This window comes from Benincasa hispida, chromosome 2 (genome assembly GCF_027475165.1).
Source record: "Benincasa hispida cultivar pf3 chromosome 2, pf3_genome.v1.1, whole genome shotgun sequence".
In the NCBI taxonomy this organism is placed as follows: domain Eukaryota; kingdom Viridiplantae; phylum Streptophyta; class Magnoliopsida; order Cucurbitales; family Cucurbitaceae; genus Benincasa; species Benincasa hispida.
The window spans coordinates 57,465,850-57,479,355 of record NC_143479.1 but is presented as its reverse complement, the minus strand read 5'-3'; positions in this window follow the sequence as shown (position 1 = coordinate 57,479,355).

Here is a 13,506-nt window from a genome sequence, read left to right as displayed (position 1 = left end):
CTCAACCTCACCATCAGCTACCATAGCCAGGATTTCAGTTAAACCCATATAGTGAATATGTGGGTTCGCAACCCTCCCACTACGTCGAAGTTCCCTCAACACTTGAGGTAGATTTGACATACTAGATGAACCCACATCAACAACTCTTGTTGAGGTAGTAGGTTCTTCAACAACTCTTGTTGAAGTATCAGTAATTTCTTTGGAAAGCTCATTCAACACAATTTTACTTCTAGGACTGTGCTCCCTTATATGATCTTCCTCAAGAAAAGTAGCATTTGTCGATACAAGCATTTTGTTTTCCTTAGGATCATAAAATTAACCCCCTCGTGTCCCTTTGGGGTAGCCTACAAATACGCACAGCCTCGAACATGGTTCCAGTTTCTTAGATTAGCCTCAAGCACATGTCTTGGGCAACTCCAGATATGCAAAAGATGTAAACTAGCTTTACGCCCATTCCAAAACTCCAAAGGTGTTATAGCAACACTCTTGAAGGGAACACAGTTCAGGATATTTGCTGCAGTCTGTACTGTAAAACCCCAAAACAATCAAGTAGGGAAGCATAATTCATCATCGATCGAACCATGTCCAATAGAGTTTGATTTCTCCTCTCTGATACACCATTCTGCTGAGGTGTACTAGGTGCTGAGAGTTGGGAAACAATTCCATGTTCTATCAAATAGTTATGGAACTCAGAAACCAAAAACTCTCCACCTCGATTAGATCGAAGCGTTTTAAGCGTCTTACTTAATGTATTTTTAACTTCATCCTTGAACTCTTTAAACTTTTCAAAGGATTCAGACTTATGTTGCTTTAAATAAACGTACCCATACCTTGAATAATCATCAGTAAAAGTGATGAAGTATTCATAGCCTCCCCTGGCTCGCACATTCATCAGACCACAAAGGTCTGAATGCACTAACTCTAGAGGCTCTTTGTGAATGAAATCAAGCATGAGGATTTCCATGAGCAACGGAAGGATCGTTCCAAATTCCATTCGAGTTGAACATAAATAATTATAGTACAAGAATAGAAACTAACAGGTCATGCATAATACAAAAATTCAACATGCTTACAAGAGTATCAAGGGATAGAGTATGTGATGGGTTGAAAATGAAGACAAATATATGTACGTGTGTCTCATGATATGCGTTCGTTCTCCATGCCTCACTGGTCATGCGTTGGACTAAGGGATATGCAATATGCGTCTAAGAATCTATACGATGACCATGCATTCCTGCCACAAGTTTTCTTGCTTTCTCGCCAAGTATAATGAGATCGTAAGTTTCTTGGGTGATCCAAGGTCGAACTCAAGGACTTGTAGCTAAATGTTGCGAAGTGATGTGTTTGCGACGAAGAATAAAAGAATAATGTAGTTTAAGGACTATGCGCTACTCCTACTCCTAATTAAATAGATTAAACAATGGAAGTATGACTATGAGAGTTGGTAGAGACACGACAACTGTTAACGCGTAATAAGATGCATGGAAAAATAGATAAAATGGAGGGGATGACTTCACCGCACCAATAAGCTTGATCGCAAGGGTAACCCCAGCTAACACAAGTTATACGATCATGCTATACACAGTTGTCTAGGACGCATGCGATGCATATGCAATAATGTCGATAGGACTTATGTCTAAGTCTCTATTTTTTCTTATGCGATCTAACACACATTAGACAAGGTGACCGCATACCACCGTATCCTGTTTTTAGAGCGCATGAGCTGTGTAATAGCAAATAGAACTTATTCCTAAGCCTCTACTCTTGCTTATGAGATCCAATCTGACTCTCTCAAGCCTAGATTTGGTTTTTTAGACTACTCTCTCAAGTATGTCCAAATGATAAATGCAGCACTCATAAGACAAGATGATCACATAAAACATGGTTAACATAAGATTATTCCTATCTCTAGAAACGCTGCTTACTTTGCTTAGTGAGTTCCACTACTTACCCTCTCGGGTAGTTAGTCACCATTGATCAGCTTATAGACAAGAATTACGACTGTTCATAGACAAGCGATTCTACAACCTCACACTAAGCAAAGAGGATTTGCTCACAATACTCACGCAACGCACACCTCTCGGTGGTTTACTACATGCTTCATATGCCTATGCCACATGATTAAGTATGCGATACTCTAGCAATCTTACTTAGTCATTGCAATGAAAGTTACGGATGATAAAGAAGAGGTAAATGAAGATGGAAACGAAGGAAATACAGAGATGCATTGATTAAAAAATGTATTATTTTCTTAAGCCAAAATGTAATACAATACAGAGATAGAAGAGAGATGGAGGGTCAGATGTAGGCAATGTCTTGCTTCCATCAGATGTGTATCAACGCTGCCAGTCGTGCCATGGATTTGCGGTGGAATAGTCTCTCTTGAGATCTATCTCCGACGAAGCTTTGGTCGTCACTCAAAATGGTTGAAGGAATGAAAAACTCTCAAAGAATGTCTTCTCATGCTCTCATCTGTGATCACAAGGATCTGCCTTAAGGCAGAAGCTCGGATGATTTGAAGTTGGGCTCTAAGGCTCTATTTATAGAGCTCAATCGCTGACAGCATTAATGGTCCTATTCTGAATCTCTGCTACTAATGGCGTGATGGACCTGCTCTGAATCTTTGCTACTAACGGCATGATAGGTGAAATGTCAACATCATCTTTTGATACTCCCAAGGTATACATTCATGCTTGTTTCTGAAGTACCATCGCATTCCACCACCCTTGTGTTCATTCCTCTATTATGGTTATTACTCTGTAGCCGCAACCTCTATGTGATGGACGCATGCGGTTAATGGCCGCAACATCCATGCGGCGAATGTATGCGATCGCATTTGTGATGGTGTGATTCACCGCATGCGATTGATTCCTACGATAACTACAAAAATAGAGATTTGGGCATAGAATAATGCATAATATTGGGTTAGCCGAGATATTCAATGTTGATCGACGCAAGCTCACTATTCACATGAATTCTATAAGCACCACATATTCTACTTGTTAACCCTAATAATTCTAAATAAAAGGCTATAATAACTTGCATTTCTACCAGTTATCAATATACATAACTTTGAAGAAACATTCTTCAAACTCCCTCGATCAATCTACAAGCGTCCATAGCAACACAACCCTCGAATGCAACGATCGGTGCAACACGATTAACAGCACGAACACAACGAACGACCAATGGCTCCTGGAAAACAATCGAGTTAAGTGAGGGCACCACCACAATGGTTCACTTGGTAGTCTCGGTGTGAGAATTCAGGAGTTGTGGGCTCTATATGAACTTGGCTTGAGGAAGAGACTGGAGGACAACAATCGTATAGACGATTGAGAAAGTGGGAGATAAGAAACGTCTATTGTATAGATGAAGTGCCCGATCATGTAGTAAATGGCAGCCTATCGTATAGACTTAGCCACATGATCATTTAGCTACGATCAACTGATGAACTATCGTATAGTCAATGCTCCACGATCGTTTAGTCTCTCTATAGCTATCGCTTAGTGAAACACTTTCACTTGATAGCTTATCCATGAATTACTTTCCGAAAGTGGCAACTCAACTAAATTTAGAAAAAAAAATTCCTTTTATCTCACGGTTACCATAAAACCACCAATAACCTCCCATTCAATCGATTATTAAAGAAAAAGATTTAATTATCAAATAATTAATATTATTATAAATAAATATGATAACCAACTTACCATATTATATTTATAACCTATAGTTTTAATATTTTATCTCATGAAACATATAAACCATAGTTCTTTTTCTATTTTATGGTACTTAATGTAAATCATATTTACATTAATCCTCCACTTGATATATCTTATACATCATACCAATTATATCATATATAATTGAATTTCCTCATGTTAATTTGAACACTTCATAATGACCCTAAGAATTGATTCTCAACTTGAATCCACTGAGCTACCAAGGGGGCCTTATGAACCTGTAGCTTGAAGCTCCAACAGTACGTGAATAACTGGCTAAACTCTTTAGTCACGAGATCTACCATTTGTTAACTGTCGGGCACTCCACTAAAGACCGACACCTACACTCTTCTCACTATAGACATATTTTTATATGTCTATATCAACCAATCAACAGTGCGATAATCCTTCACAGATTACTCGTAAGTACAGTTGGCCAATATACCGTTTTGCCCCTGTAATTATATCTAACTCCTTAAGTACCACTGATTCCTCTAATGAACATAAGTCATAGTCCTACTATGACTGAGTCCTCTCTTCCAAAGAGAGGATGTGGCCACTACGTTCAAGACCCAGAATCAGCCCTTAAGGGAGCAATCTATCTACTTACCCCTGCTTCAGGGAAGAAGTGAATTCCATCTTGTGCAACTGAGATCCCAACTCCCCAATCAGACAAATCCTCCAAAAGGTAGGCTTGTTGAGTTGGCAATCTAGTCACTCTCACCAATACTAATCAAAGGACCGCCCTCAAAGGCAGGAGTCCCCAGAACACTCAGAATTAAGGTCATGTCACCTATGATCGATTTAGGTTAGACGTAAGTCTCAAGTATCAACGACATTATATAAAGAGACGAATCATCTCGTTGTCTGATCTTATACAAACTCTTTGTATAGGTGATAACTTGTAGAAATACAAGTTATTTATATTGCTTTATTTAGATATTGCGGCCAAAAGAGAGGAAAGTTGCGTCAATTGTATGGAAATTAGCTAAGAAATACAATAATTATAAATTGTCGTCAATACACCCACTAACACCATTGCGATGGTAGAAAAGAATATTTCAAGTCTGTTTCGCAGGAAATCCAGTCACCGTATGCTCTCATGGCTCAAGAGAGAAAGATTAACGCATCTACGCCGCATTGTGCCTATCATTCAGGAATGCATAGACGATCAGCGCAATGATGGCGCATGCGACAATCGATCTAGAGCTGAACTTCAACCGCATGCGATAATAAAAATAACACCACATGCGGGCACATGATCGAAGATACAAATGAGCAGTGCAATCACGGAGGATTTTGACATGTGTACAACTAACCGTTGTGCATTTTTGACGGATTGATTGCATAATAGAAGGAATATTTATTCCACCATTCTCAGAATTTCCATAACAATACAGTAGGGACCACAATTCAGAGAGTCAAACCTTTCATCTATAAATACCCTCAAAGAATTCACTGAAGATATACTTGATACAGGGGATAATTGATATGAGGCTATTGAGAGAGAGACTGATCTGAGTGTTGATCGGAGAAGATCTGGGAAGAAAAGAGACAAGGCCTAGAGGTGAGTCTCAGGGCGAATCATTCCAAATCCCTGTCGTGAAGCTCTGTACTTAGATCAACTCTACCAGTTGAGTAAGCATGGGAGGGAAGCTCATCCTTCCATTCACTCCATCTACGCCGATAAGCTATCTCTCCATCCAGATCGATGTCAAGACATTGGCACTCTTCTGTATCTGTTTCTAACTCTTATTCATCAATTGTATTTCACCTTCTTAGTCTAGATCATTCACAACCATGTATCAGACGCTTGAATTTATAATTAAATGTCATGATCACTTTCATTTCCACATCTCTGTCTATTTCCGTTCCTCCATTAATCGCTTTTTCCACGGTGTTTTCTTAATCTCTTGGTGATTAATATGAATTAAACAAGCAACTTAATCTGTGCTAAAAGAATAAAGATGTTTAGCTAAAGCATGCTAGACGATATCTTCTTGTGAGAGCAGAAGTGAAGATGCCATTCTGATCTATCGAGAAAAGGTCAGAAGAATGCGTTAACTAAAGCAAGAAGTACTTCCAGAGATGGAAGAAACCTTGCGTTCACTACATTCGTCCTGATGTGGGAAATGCGGCCGATCACCAAGAGGTGTATGCCAAGGGAAAGCGAAACCGTACTTATATCTTTAACGCAATTAAGAAACTTATGCTGTTTATATTAATTATCCTTTTTCTTTCTATTTTGCACATAAGCTTTGCCACCGCATAACATGATCTTTGTATATTATTCACAGCTAGTCTCAACCTCGGTATCTTGTATCATCATAGCTTAGGTTTATTTTATCACACTTTACTTTCATCGCAATTTACTTTATTATCGCCTTTTTATCGCTTATCTTTACTTTACTGCAACTTTAAATACATGTACAAACCACACTTTTATTAAATTGAAAAAACCCCTGGTCGCATATATAGCAAACGTAACACAATCAACCTAAAACAATCCCTGTGTTCGACCTTGGATCACACCGAGAAACTTGCGATGGAATTATACTTGGTTCCAACGCAAGAAAACTTGTGACAACGCACAACATACTACAAGAACATTCATTAATAATGCATATCTAGAAGTAGTATCGTAAATCACCGCAATAATCCATGCGTTGTATGACATAAGAAGATTAATTTTATTCATTCATATTCATACATGTCTACAAGTTTTTGCATTTTATGTCATCAAGCTTAGATTAAAATTATGTCGTCACATGCATTACAAGTTTATGGTGCCGTTGCCAGGGAACTGGTAATGGGGACATGAGCTTGTATGATGATAAAGACTTAAAATTTGCGTGTCAAGTTTATGGTGCCGTTGTCGGGGATTTGGTAATGGGGACATGAGCTTGTATGATGATGAAGACTTTAAAATTTTTGTTACAATAGGACACCCCCGCTCGCATGTCTCCACATGAATTATCAGGATCAGACCATCTATAGTAGTTTACAACATTGAAAACCTCTACAAAGCGGGCTGTATCCATAATGTCACCAGGATAAGGTATCCCTCCTTAATCCTTATACTACAAAACTTTTAGGTTATTACTTAAGGCATGATCCACTTGTATATCTCATGTACATGCTTAGGTTTACGTACAATAACCATGGATTTTTGTTTATTGCATATGAGTAAATGCAAATAAAATAACTTTTATTTCATTAATAACAATGAGTACAATGTTTACAAACTACGAGATTCTGAGAGAATTAGAACACCAATCCTAACGATCTCCCACTTGTCCTAATGCCTTAGAAGACTAATGTACAATATATGTAAAAAAACACAAGTACAATATACAATAAACTAGGGCATACTCTATACCCCAGTATCATCTCCCACTTGCCCTAGACAAGATGCTGCATATCCTGTAGACCTAGACTCTCCAGATGACCCTCGAACACTTTAGCCATGAGAGCCTATGTAAACGGGTCAGCAACATTGTGCTCCGACGCAATCTTCGTGACTATCATAACACCGCGATGCACAATCTCCCCAATCAAATGATATTTCCGTTATATATGCTTGCCTCCATGATGACTCCGAGGTTCCTTTGAATTTTCCATAGCCCCGGTATTATCACAATAGAGAGTGATCGACAAAGAAATATTTGGAACAACTTTCGAAGCTGTAAGGAGCTTCCTAAGCCAAATAGCCTCCTTAGCAGCTTCACAAGCAGCTACATATTCCGCTTCCATAGTGGAGTCCGTGATGCATCCTTGCTTGATGCTTCACCAAACTATAACCCCTTCATTCAGAGTGAACATTGACCCTGATGTCAATTTTCAAGAATCTCTATCAGTCTGAAAGTCAGAGTCTGTGTATCTTGTAAGGATCAAACCTTATCTCCATACACAAGCATGTAGTCCCTCATTCTCCAAAGATACTTGAGGATTTTTTTGACCGTCGTCCAGTGATCCAATCTTGGATTGGATTGATAACGACTGATAATCCCTACTGTCATAGCAAATGTCAGGTCTAGTACATAACATTTGATACATTAAGCTTCCAACAGCTAAAGCATAGGGAATCTGTCTCATCTCCTCAACCTCTTGAGGTGTCTTAGGACACTGATTCTTAGACAAAAAAATTCCATGCTTGAGGGGTAGTAAACCCCTCTTGGAATCCTGCATCCTGTACCTTATTAACATTTAATCAATGTACGATGCCTGAGACAAGGCCAATCTCTTGTTCTTATGATCCCAAATGATCTGGATACCTAGAACATACTACGCCTCTCCTAAATCTTTCATTTGGAATTGGGCGGCTAGCCACTTTTTAATGTCAGTTAGAAAGTGATAATGGGAAAAAATGCACGCTATTACAATGCAAAGATATAAAACAATGCAGGATTGCGACGGTAAAAATATATAAAATCGTGTCCAAAAGCATTAAGTTTAAAACATTGCGATCACATGCGACTATCGCATTAAGCATCCAATTTACGTATTTTGTGTAAAATTGCGATCCAAGGAATTCAGTGTCCGAGCGCATTAAGAGATTGCAACCGCAAGGCTATGCGATCGTATGCGTTTGCGAAGATCTGCTCAAGAAGGTGGTTGCATAGAGACGACGAATCAAGGTGAAAGCTTAATAAATCACGATGGGATAGAAAGCTGATGACGGTCAAATCTGAATTTAGTTGACAAGCTGTTAATGACACACTATAGCAAGTACACTCAACTTTTCGGTGACAATTAATCGACGCATCAGACAGAGAATTAATGACATCCCATCATTCCAATCATTTGAGAGAAAAAGTTCTTCACCCTGAAGCTCTATAAATACCAAAGGCCACCTTCGTTAAAGGAGTTCGGTTCCATTCTAGTTTAGCCATATATAGAGAGTTCACCATACAGAAGATAGTTAGCCATTGTTCATAGTTTTCTTACACTTAGAAGGCGGAGGTGAGAGAAGAGAGAAGATGCTAGAGGATCGTTCCTGGTCAGCTTGATAGAGTGCCGGGAAGCGTTGAGAATGGATCGAGGGCCGACTCTTGCGAAAGCAAGGATATTCTTTCGAGCAAAGTAGAGAAAAACAGTGTAAAAGCCCTGGGAAGCAAGAAATTACTACCAGGCTCCCTATCTTTACTTTCCATTGTCATCATGTATCTTGATTTCATTTATAAAATGGAATTTTCATCTCTACATCTGTTCACTCTCTTTACATTACACATGAGTAACTAAACGTTCAGATGGGATGAGAAGCACTTAGCTAACATGAACTAAGATCTTTATTGTATGCGATCATCTTGTTTTATGTATGCGTCCATCACCCCTTTAGAGCTACTTGAGAGAGAGTCTAAAGAAAGAACCTAGACTTGAGAGAGCTAGGTTAGAATCTAGACTTGAGAAAGCAAGATTAGAACCGCATAAGTAAGAGATAGAGACTTAGAGATAAGCTCTGTTTGCTAACATGTATCGCATGCACCCTAGAAATAGGTTATGGTAGTATGTGGTCGCCTTGTGAATGTGTATGTCATTCATCACCGAATAGACAAGAGTAGAGGCTTAGACATAAGTCCTATAGACATCGTATATATCGCATGCATCCTAAAACTAGGAGCTATAGCATTTGCATTGAGAGATGACTTATTGTTGTATGTATGTGGCATGATCGCATAATGTGAACACAATCTTAGGAAGTGTTAGCTAAATCCCTTTTCAACCCGTTCCCTTGCATCCTTATTGTAACTTTCATGTTATTAATTCTTTTCTCAATTCTGCCGCATAGGATTTATATTTTAAACAAACATACCAACCAAATCATTAATTTATTTATTACCGCAAAGGAATCTGAAATCATCGTCGCATATTATCTCCTTAGTCCTAGTGTTCGACCCTGGGCTTACCAGGCAACCTAGTAGGATTTATACTTGGATCTTGCTAGGAAAACTTGCATGCACAACGCATACACCATCATCACAATATACACCATTATTTCATCATATTCACAATGCAGATGATTCAAACTGTCGAACAGTTTGGCGGTAGGCGTGGCGAGGAACCACATGCCCACCTCTGGAGTTTTATTGAAATTTGCAATATGTTTATGTTCCCAAACATCTCCACTGAGCAGGTTTGATTAACGTTGTTTCCATTTTCGTTGTATGACTAGGCACGAAATGGGCTTACTCTCTCGAACCAGGGGAGATTACATCATGGGAACAGGTAGTGGAAAAGTTCATGAAGAAGTACTTCCCCCTGACAGAAAATGCCAGAAGGAGGAAGTTGATTACAGATTTTGAACAAGATATCGACGAATCGCTCAATGATGCCTGGGTGAGGTTTAAAAGACTGGTGAGTGATTGCTCGCATAACGGCTTAACAGATTGTCAGCAGATGGAAATTTTCTACCACAGTTTGAACCCTGCATCGCAGACAGGTGCCAATGCGGTAGCAGCTGGTGGTCTATTCGACAAGACATATGACGAGGTCAAAAATATACTTGATCACATTTCAAAGAATCACGAAGATTGGAGAGAAAGCGATCAACGACTGAGAATTAAATATAGTGATGCAAACAATGGGGCCATCACATCCCTACAAAACCAAATGAATGCGATGATGAATTTAATATAAGGAATCGCAATCAGTAGCCCAGGAATGCATAAAGGGCAGGTCAACGCAATCGCTCAAATGACCACGAGTTGTGTCACCTGTGGAGAATCACATTCTATTGAAGAATGCCCAAGGAATCCATAGTCAGTATGCTTCATAAAGAATAACCCTTTCTCTGACACGTACAACCCCTGGTGGAGAAACCACCCCAATTTTGTGTGGAAAAATTAACAACAAGGCTATCAACCTATGGCACAAAAAGAAGGGCCGCCAGGATTTTTTCCGCGAACAAACGGTCAACCACAAAATCAAGCTAGTAGTTCACAGGCATCGTAATCTTCATCTCTGGAGAGATTACTGAAGCAGTATATTGGGAAGAATGAAACAGTACTCCAGAATCAAGCGACGTCTATCCGCAATCTTGAAATTCAGATAGGACAGATTACGGGCGAGCTCAAAAGTAGACTGCAAGGGCATTGCCGAGCTCAATTGAGCTCCCTCACAACTCTGGTGGTGCAGGAAAGGAACAATGCCTAGTAGTCTCCTTGCTAAGTGGAAAAACAATAGCGGAAGAAGGGGAAGAGCCCACCAGGACCAACTCGAATGCGGTGAAAACCAAAGACTCGTTGACATATGATTCAGAAGAGCCCGAGAAGATGAACCTAGAAGTTGCATCCACCTTCAATCCTCTAGAACATGAAACAGAAGAAGGACAGCTACCACTATTCTCGCAAAGATTGAAAAAGAAACAGAATAATGAAGAAAAGGTCGCTACAGTGGCAATAATGCAAAGGTTAAATACTATGATCCCACTAAAAATGTGTGACCCAGAAAGCTTCACGATACCCTACTCAATTGGAAAGGTCTACATTGGTCAACCACTATGCAAGCTTGGGGCGAGTATAAACTTAATGCTGCTATCAATTTTCAAACGATTGAATATGAGAAAACTAATGCCCACGACGGAGACTCTTCTGCTTGCAGAAAGATCCCGAGTACACTGATGACATGTAGAAATGCATGTCATCTTAGGCCTTTTACTTAGAATTATGAAGGTTGTTAGGCAGAATATGCGGCAATCATGATAGGAATTCACGAAAAAGTGAGCTTGCGTCGATTAGCATGTTGAATCTCAGCTAACCCGTTATCTTGTGTTATTATGCATTCAATGTTCTATTTTTGTAGCTAAAATAGGAAATGGACGCAAATGCGAAAATCGGGCCACCGCATAAACGATTGCATACAGAGAAACACTCCATCGCAAAGGCAAACTCATCGATCAATGGATGGGAGTTGTGCTCGTCAAGCGATTTCGGTCATCATGTAGAGTTGCGGTATTAAGCAAATGCGGCATTGAATGATTGTGGCTATGCGACAACGCAAACTAATGGGATCAACGCAAGGTTGGTGGAATGAATGCGTCAACACATCTAACTCGAGAAAAACCAAAAGATGATGCTGACATTTCACCTACCACACCATTAGTGGTAGAGGTTCAGAAAGGATTAACGCGCCGAATGTTAGACTCAGAGCAGTCCAATTAATGTTGTCAATGACCCAACTCTATAAATAGAAGTCGATGAGCAGAAATTCAAGTCATCCAAGGTTTCCGCCTGAGGTTCGTCTAGGGCGGATCCTTACGATCCAAACAAACGCGTGAGAAGAAGTTTGAGAGTTCTTCACCTCCTTCATCCATTTTGAGTGACAATCGGAGCCTTCGATTGGAGTTAGATGTCGAGAGAGTCAGTTCCTTCGTCCATCCATGGCACCATCGGCAGCCTTGATGCACATCCGCTGGGAGTAAGTCTTTGCTTCCAGTCGATCATTTCCTTTTCCTTTATTTCTTATATTGTATTGTATGATATTTTGTGATTAAGGAATTAATAAAATTTGTTTCCAATGCATTTCTCTGTTCCTTTGACTCCATTTCCATCTTCTTTGTTTAGCATCTTCACTTTCATTGCAACACTTAGTGGGATTGCTTGGGTATCGCATACTTAGTCATGTGGATTAGGGATATGAATCATGTAGCAACCCACCGAGAGTGTGCATTCTGTAAGTGTGTGAGTAATCTTATTTGCTTAGTGTGAAGCTACTGCAACGCCTGTCTATAGGCTAACGCATTACTTGTCTATGAGTAAAGTCAGCAAAAATCAACTGCCTAGAAAGGTAAGTGGTTGGACGCATTAAGCAATGTATGCATTATTCACTAGAGATAGGAATAATCTTGCGTCAACTAAGTTCATGCATTTGTCTTGTTTTATGTTGTGCCCAACACCTCTTTAGAGCTACTCGAAAGAGAGTCTAAAGAAAGAACCTAATGTTTCGAGAGAGCTAGGTTAGAATCTAGACTCGAGAGAGCGAGATTAGATCGGCATAAGCAAGAGATAGGGACTTAGAGATAAGCTCTGTTTGTCAACACTGCATCGCATGCACCCTAGGAATAGGTATGATATTATGTGGTCATCTTATTTGTGTGTGTGTCACTTTTTCATCGCATACATGAGAACAGAGGCTTATGTGTAGGTCCTATAGACTTATCGCATATATCACATTAGAAGCCATAGCATTCGCACCGAGAGGTGGTTTACTATTGTATGTATGTTGCATGATCGCATGGCTTGTGTTGACTAAGGTTGCTCTTGCGGTTACTCTTAAGGGTTGCAATGAAATCATCTCCGCATTTTATCTATTTTCCCATACATTTATTTCATGTCAAGGTTTGTCGTATCTCTACCTTTCATGCATATTCTCATTGTGTTGTTTGTTAGATAGGAGTAGGAGTAGGAGTAGGATTAACTTAGCAACCTCCCTTCCATTATTTTATTTAAATCACCGCATGCACATCACCGCATACATATAGTTACAAGTCCCTGTGTTCAACCTCGGATTACTCGAGAAACTTGTGTTCACGTTATACTTGGTGTGAGCGCAAGAAAACTTGTGACAGGATGCATGGTCATCGCATACATTCATTAAAGCATTATTAGTCCAACGCAAGATCATCGACGCATGACTATCAACGCATATCTTAGGAACATGCATCACATACCGCATCCACAGGATTTTGGTTGTTTAGTAAAATTGACTTCTAATTTCCCGCCATTATACTCCCCGAGGGAGAGTTGAAGGATGTTGCGGTTTCAATTGAAAAATTCATTTTACCAGCAGA